The 8,600-nt window shown below is 40.5% G+C and overlaps 1 long non-coding RNA gene across 1 annotated transcript; it reads left to right on the top strand.

Moving 5' to 3' along the window:
* The first annotated feature begins 1,106 nt into the window (after nt 1–1,106).
* On the top strand, nt 1,107–1,885 carry LOC141120821 (uncharacterized). The gene is made up of 3 exons (XR_012240022.1): nt 1,107–1,255; nt 1,415–1,549; nt 1,633–1,885. It is a non-coding gene; the product is annotated as an uncharacterized lncRNA (long non-coding RNA).
* The last annotated feature ends 6,715 nt before the right edge of the window (nt 1,886–8,600 follow it).

Raw genomic sequence — 8,600 nt, forward strand, 5'->3', positions numbered from 1 at the left:
AGCTGGACTCCTCCACATCTTCTTCCTTGGTGGAATGTGGGAATCACCAGCTTCACCAATTCCAGCAATTGATCCAGCGCTGCTTTCCTCTTTACTTTATTATTATTATAAAAAGGGTGTTTCACCTGCCACAGACAGGGAAGCTCCCTGTATTTATCAGTGAAGTTAGGGAGGAAGTCATAATCGTTGAATCTATTCATTTTATCTGCAAGACACAACACAAGACAAACCCTAATGTCAGGCTAAACTCTCCTAATCTTGTCCCAATATAGGTCTCAATCTATAAGCAGTATAGGCCACTGATGCCCCAAGTTAAAATTGTACCTTCGTTAGCACGATCCGCGCTTATGCTACTCCATCCTCCGCTCACAGATCGTGTGTACGACGTACGCGTGTTTCGCTTTATATACACTGCGTGTGTGTGAAACTCTGCCTGCCCCGATCTTCTTTCTAGTATATTCCCCGCCCCTTCTCTTTCGGCGCAGTGGGAGATCACATGGCGGAGACAGAGCAGGTGCATGCAGAGGAGAGCAGCAACGATGAGGAAAGCCCGGAGCCACAAACACCACAATCCAGGAGATTTAAGGCCTCAAATATGGCCTTTGTTGAGATGGTGGACTTCTTGAAGAGGGCCGACTATGACGGGAAATATGGACCGTACAGAAACCCAAATGTGAGAAAGGCCAAAATCATGAGTAAAGTTGTGAAAAGTCTGCAGAAGAATTTTGGGGTACGACGATCCAAGGATCAACTGAGGAAATGATGGTCAAACCTCAAATTGAGAGAGCAGGATCAGTACAGATGAATCAAGAGAGTGCTGCAAAAAAGTAAGTATTTTGTCGTGTGTTCCTTATATAATTATTATTATTACTTTCGTGCTGCTAAATGTGCTTTTCTTTACTGTTGTACAGTTTAAAATGGCATTTAAAGGTTAAGTTTCAGGTTTGTGAGCACAGTAATCATTCGTAGTAAACATCGTTTGTTTGCTCACTAAACCATGTTTTTGGCAGATGCAGGTTAACTACATTTGTTCATGCCTATTTGTATTAAAAGAGGTTTGCTGTCTAGATGGGTTTGTAACTAGAATGAAATGCAAATTTGATTCAGTGTAAGGAGAGGACACTCAGCAGCTGTTTACACATCTGGATGCAGGAGCACTAGTGTGGGACACCAGAACACCCTTTTTAGGGTGTCCCACGCAGATGCTCCAGTGGATACTAGGGGTCTCTACATGTGTCATACTTTACCAAAAAAGGTAAGTATTCCAGCTTTAAGAAAGGGAAAAAATCATGTCTTCAGCTTGGAACTCTGCCAAAACAAAAAATTGTACGACACTTCCAAGGAATGTTTCATTTTCATATTTCTTGCCTCATCTATCTGTGTGCTAAGTATACCTTTTATTTAATTCACATAGTGGAGAAAAGACTTGGGACATCTGAGGACACCAGGGACCCCCAACCTCCTAAAGAAGGGGAAGTCACCACACCACAACCTGAGGATGTGGAGGGAGGAGAGGTTCATGACGTGGTTGAAATAGTGACCACAACAGGTGAGTGTCTGGGAACACAAAACTTCAGGTAATAGATGTATGCCTGCATATTTATAATACATTATGTGTTTTATTCTTTTTAGGTGATGTGGATCTTGTGGAAGAAGAAACTCATTTCACCAGTGCAAGTGCACACGTCCTCATCGGAGAGATCATGGTGTGCAATCGGGATTTAGAAAAGATAAAGGAAAACATCAATGATGTTCAACAAAAAATGAAGAACATCATTGATGTTTTAGGCAGAATCTAAAACACACACAAATTATACAGTTTTGTCGAGGAATTTTTGATTTTAAATCAAGTTTTAAAGTGTGTCAACATGTGCTATCTGCCATCACGGGATATCAATGTACGCGTTTTGGGGGTGCAACCCCTTCCTCCCAAGTCAAGTAGGTGAGAGGAAGGGGTTGCACCCCCGATACACGTCCATTGATCCCTCATGATGGGAGCTAGCACATGTTGACATTAGGCATGAGATAAGGAGTGAAATCCACATTTGACTCACAATTTGTGTGCATCTTCAAAATTTGGCTTTTACAGGGGTGATATCACCCCATCTGATGAAGGCAAGATCAACAGTTTTAACATACTCATGTCTGATATTGCCTTCACTTTTTCAAAGTTGAACTTTGTAAGTTTCTGAGTTGTGTATGTTATGGTTTTAAACATGCCTGTTTAACCAAAAAAAGGATATTTTTAATGTCAAACATAAAAATATTATACACCAAAGATGTTGGATTGTTCAAAAACCCTTTTCTAACGCACATGTGAATGTGCAGAGTAAAATGTTTTATACTCAACAATGTGCGGCTTCTTCTTTCAATGCTCAATACCAGTTTTTGGAATAAGTTGGTGTTTAGTTTACAGTGACAATGGGGGTTATTTACTAAAGGCAAATACACTTTGCACTACAAGTGCACTTTCAAGTGCACTGAAAGTGCACTTGTAGTGCAAAGTGGATTTTCCTTTAGTAAACAACCCCCACAGTGCTCTAAAATTGGCCCCAATCAGGCCATTTTAGGGACTCTAAACAATTAATTCATGGTGCTGAAAAGGATGATTATTTTTATCATTAAGGCATTACATACATTAACAACAAAAACAATGTGTGTGTGTAGCAGACCCACAACATAATAGTTAGCTGAAGAAGAGATTGTCACCTCATGTATCAAATAAATTACGTTTGCACTATTGAAGAAAATGGCCAAAAAGAAAAGCCCATTGGAGAACCTAGGAGACAGCTAAAAGAAACACAAGCAGTAAATCCAATGAAATATTAGTTCATTTAAAAAGAAAATATATAAAAAAAATGTTTTACACATTTGCTGGCATATCAATGGCCCCCCTACCCGCAAAGTACTCCAGATATTTTTGTCTGACTTTGCGGGCGCTTTGAGGGGGCAAGCCAGGACGGCCAGATTCAAGTGCCGTCAGGGTTGATTGATCAAGAAATCCAGCCTCAGTCCCAACTGAGGCTACATAGTTCGTAGCATTTTTACGTAGCAAATTGTGCATAATGCAGCAGGCAAGCACAATATGGTTGAGTTTATATTGCGCCATGTGGATTGGTGTTAGAAATAGACTGAACTGGCTGGCCATTATGCCAAAAGCATTCTCCACCACTCTTCTGGCTCTGGCCAGCGGTTAATTAATTAAACCCTCTGGTGCGGGGTGAGGGTCCTCATGGGGAACGGCCACATCAGATGTTCTCTTCGCCCAAACACTTCATCAGTGACAAAAACAAACGGAAGACCACCCACATTGTCTTCCACAGGTTGCAAGCCCAAGCAACCATTCAGGAGCCGTCTGTAGAACTCTGTCTGGGCGATGACTCCACCATCCAACATCCAGTCATTCTTCCCCACGTCCACATACAAAAACACATATATGACGCCGACACCACCGCCAACAACACAATACTATTAAACACCTTGTAATTATAATAGCATGAGCCCGAGTTGGGGGGTGGGACGATGTGGACGTGTTTCCCATTGATTGCCCCTCTGCAGTTAGGAAAGTCCCACCGCTGGGCAAAGTGGGATGCCACAGTCTGCCATTCCTGTGAGGTTGAAGGAAACTGTGGAGTCAAACAAGAACAACAAAAATTACGGTAGTACTTATGCACATAACATTGCAAGCAGATTGGACACAAACATTCTTGGCCAACATCAGTATAACATTTATTTTAAGGAGTATTTAAAGATAAAAGTATAAGGTCCACTTATTAGATTCCTCACCCCCTCTGATGGCCCATTGTAAAAATTTTAGGGGGGGGAGTTTTGGACAGGTAACCGTCTCCACTTCATTAAGATCTGAATGCATAAATAATGTGTGTTACTTTGGCCAGCCCCTCCTTACTTACACTATTGGCAGCCCACTGGACAGTTAAAAAGTGTCATAATACAAAAATAGGAATACACACTGTACAAATTAAAGCACAATTTTACATTCTGCAATTACCTATCAAGATAATAGGAGAACAAAACTTGAAACAGTACCTACATAAATATGACCACAAAAGAGGTAGGTATAGTGTGTATGGATTTGGCAAAGTCAGCAGATAGAGGATTGGTATCGGTTGACTTAGCGGTTGGGGGGGAGGGAGGGTTCCAAATGAGTTTGGGCCCCCCCAAAAAAGCCTCTTGCACTCTGCCTGAATTTAAGGACACAAATAACATTTGTAAACATTTTAGGGGATGTTTAGGGTAATGGAGCTGACAAAATACATTGCTAAGTGACTAGGCTAGGTGTGGATGGGCCCAGGATAGCATGCTGGGGAGGTTAGTGAAGGCAAATATGCATGAATGACAAAAAAGGAAGTTTAAAAACTTCCAGCATGCAATTTTTCCGCAATTGTGTGACAAGGGCATCAAATTTGTATTTTTTACACTAAGGTCAATTCTTGCTTTCATCAAGAGTACCTGTATAGGGTTTTGGTGCTAGAAGGTTACGGGATGGAGGCACCACCAACACCAAAAGACCAATTTTTCCACAACCATGTGACAGGGGCATCAAATTACATTTTTTTACAGCAAGGCCAATTCTTGCTTTTATGAAGAGTACCTGTATAGGGTTTTGGTGCGAAGGCAACACCAACACCCAAAGCCCAAATTTTTCCGCACCTGTTACTTCTTTCCAAAGTCTGCAAAACAGGCACTAGAATTTATCTAAAAAAAATGTTAATCTTGGCCTCAGTGTACCATAATTTGGCTTCTTCACATAAGGCTTGCTCACTGTGGTGCAAAACTTTCCATCCAAGGTTTGCAAAAAAAATCTCTAATCTTGTTCCGAGTGCACTCAATTTTGGCCCCCAGTGGTTGTTTACTAAATGAAGAAAGCTTGCAGGGAAAATCTATATAAATGTCATTTGTTTTCTTTATAAATGTCAGCTTTGTTGCAGCAGGTTCTATACACGGTACAAATGCGCCACTTTACAGGCTGATTAAGGGGGCACCCCAGGCACAATATTTAAAGGAACTTTTCATTTTTATTGTTTTACTTTAAGCATCATTAAAATCACTGCTCCTTTAAAAACTATATAAAAAAAAAAAAATGGCCCCAATCCCTTTTTATGGCCAATAACTTGCATATAAGCCTTCAAAATTTAGATTTTTCAAGTTCGGGTCCCATAGACTTTAATAGGGTTTGTAGTTTGGGTCCAAACTTTTACGATGTTCTGTTGTGAACAGATTCAACTTCAACTATTTTTAATTCTTATGCTGCTAGCATTAGGAAATAGATAGGAAAGTATATTATGTTTACTTGTTTTAAACTTTTTTTGTATTCGTTTCTTCGTTTCTTCAGTTACTTCCAGGTTTCTGACATAGGGGCTTTCTCAGCTAAGCATACCTTTCTGAATGCATGTCTGAGCTAAGGGCAGATTGATTTCAGGAAGTAAATGATACATGAATCATCTGCTCTTATTCAAGTTGACCAGGGCTAGAAATGCTAGGGGCGTGTTTTCAAATTGATCTCTCAACATAATAAAGCATGGAGATAAAGATGGTTGGTTGATTTTGCTAGGAAAAAAATAAATTAAATAAATAGCGTTTTCTGTGGCACTCAGCTACAAATATTAGTTACACTCTCTGATGATTTCTGATACAAGCTATTTTGACTAGGAATAACATATGCCGTTGGATATTTAATTGTTAGACAGCTTAGAAATATCAGATGCACTTTTGGAACAATTTCCAGTAACAACTCTTGTAATTGGGAAAGAAGTGTGTGGATAGGATATAAAAATGATATTACTGTATGATTTTTTTTATATCACTCAATACAACATCAACCATATACTATATATTAAAGCAAGTCATAGATTATACAATTTTTATTTCTTCTACTACAGGTGGAGGGAAAGAAAATCCCTAGATTTCCCCATCAACAGTCAGTGTTGATAGGGAACTCCCTCCTGCAGTGCTATTGTGTTCTGTCGGGAGGGGGGGGAGCCTTCCTTGCCAGCAGAACACAATGATCACTGCTGGCTTCTATAGCACCCGGCAGTGATCACATGAAAAATCTGACAGGCTGGTTATACAGAAGTCTATGGATAGATCAATTTCAGTATGACCAGGCTGCCCTTAGATGGATCAAATCTCGGCTGGCCCCTGCTGGCCTGGCGTAGATTTTATCCGTCCATGACTGGCTTGGGGCTTCATGATTTTATCAGTTGAGATATGCAAAGTTAAAATCATTCCTTTTTAACTGGAGATACTGTGTTTCAACTCTTCTTGCAAATGGAAAGGAACAAAAAGATTACTCATAAGAATACAATTGGGAACAGTTGTAAATGGTAAAACAGATGTTCAATATGTACTTTGGCCCTGAAGTCCAATTTCCCAAAGTTACATTAATCTTGAAGTAGACTTTTGGTTCTACTGAACTACAGGTGATTTTTGGAAATTTCAAAGAAAAGCGTTGGTTATAATCCTTTTGGTTATCCTATATTTACAAGTTGTCAGTTTGCAGGACCGTGTTGGCTTCAACATGGACAGCAAGCTACAGAGAGTAAATTGGACATTTTCCCTGGCCCTGCTTAATTGTACTCAATGATTTAAGATAAAAGTTTACTTTACTAAAGGAACCTGGCAAGGATCAATGTGTGTATATCCCTCCGTTCAACAAAAGCCAGTCATTAGACTGGCTTCTGTTGAAGGGTCCTGCTGGAAAGCCAGCATTTGATCAGCGCTGATCTGTGTATTCTGACAGGAAGGAGAGTCCTTTCTGTTAGAATACAATAGCTGTCAGAGCCTGAATTTGAACCCAGAACCTCTGCTGTGTCAAGGAATGTCTCTTCTTGCTGAACCACCTGGAACGACGGACAGTTCTCTGGACAATTCCTTGAATGATCCTGCCTTGAACCTTGTTTGTCTTGAACCTTGAACTCTTTGCTCCTCCCATGAACTTCCTGATTTAAACCATGTCTCCGCACTTCCTGTTTGCCAGATTATAATGCTCTCTCCAGCCAGTATCTTGATTTTGTCTTTCCTGCTGCCGTCCGTATCTTTACTACCACTTGTTACTGACCATTAGCTTGTTCCTTGACTACGCTTCAGCTTGATCTCAACTTGCAACTACTGTACTTGTTACCGACTTTTGGCTTGTTTACTGACTACGCTTCTGATTCATCACTTCTGATTCATCCTGATTCAGCTATGAATTCACCTGGTACTAACAAGCAGCAAAACCCATCTCCACCATCAGGAGCTCTGGTGATAGTACTTAGACTCCGCACCTCAGGTGAGCCTGCCTTATTTGCCAGGATGACCTGTGTGTGTACAAATCCTGCTGGTTGGTGGGAGTCCCTCTACTGCTCTAGCTACTGATCTCTGCGTCTGACCATGACAATAGCGCAGCAGGAGGGATTTCCGTAGCAACATCACTTGTGTGAATGTAGGAATCCCGCTGGTTGAACAAGAAAAAAACTATTCATGTACACCCAGCTTTATCCAGTATCCTTGACTGGTCAAATATGTTGAAAAGGTCAACAATTTTCATGAGGTGTACTTACTTTTTTTACATGACTGTGCATGTATATAAATATATATATATATATATATATATATATATATATATATATATATATATAAAAATTATTATTATACACGATTTAAATAGCGCCAACAGTTTACGCAGCACTTTACAATGTAGAGGGGGACAGCACAATTACAGTACAGTTCAATACAGAAGGGACAGGACGGCCCTGTTCATAGAGCTTACTTTCTAAAGGGAGGGAGTGGTGGTACAAAGAAGTGGAACGGAGGAGATGGAGTTGTAAGTGACACTGAAAGTGCACTGAGATAGGTAGGAGAAGAACCAGGATAAAGCAGAATCACGGAGGCCAAGGGAGTGTAGTTTGCTGAGGAGGAGCAGGTGGTCAACTGTGTCGAAGGCAGCAGAGAGGTCTAAGAGTATGAGTATAGAGTAATGGCCATTGGTTTTAGCAGTTAGTAGGTCATTGGTGAGTTTTAGTAGGGCAGTTTCAGTGGAATGTTGTGGATGGAAGCCGGACTGTAGGGGGTCGAGAAGGTTGTTGTCCGTGAGGTAGCGACTCATTCGGTCATGGACAAGGTGTTCGACGAGATGGGAGGCAAATGGGAGCAGGGAGATGGGTCTTAAGATATTCAAACAGGTGGGGTCTAGTGAGGGTTTTTTAAGTATGGGGGTAACCAGTGCATGTTTGAGCGGGGAAGGAATATATACTGTGTATGTGCATATATACAGGGGGGCGGAAAGTATTCAGACCCCCTTAAATTTTTCACACTTTGTTATATTGCAGCCATTTGCTAAAATCATTTAAGTTCATTTTTTTCCTCATTAATGTACACCCAGCACTCCATATTGACAGAAAAACACAGAATTGTTGACATTTTTGCAGATTTATTAAAAAAGAAAAACTGAAATATCACATGGTCCTAAGTATTCAAACTCTTTGCTCAGTATTTAGTAGAAGCACCCTTTTGATCTAATACAGCCATGAGTCTTTTTGGGAAAGATGCAACAAGTTTTTCACACCTGTATTTGGGGATCCTCTGCCATTCCTCCTTGC

This window comes from Aquarana catesbeiana, linkage group LG01 (assembly GCF_042186555.1).
Source record: "Aquarana catesbeiana isolate 2022-GZ linkage group LG01, ASM4218655v1, whole genome shotgun sequence".
Lineage (NCBI taxonomy): Eukaryota > Metazoa > Chordata > Amphibia > Anura > Ranidae > Aquarana > Aquarana catesbeiana.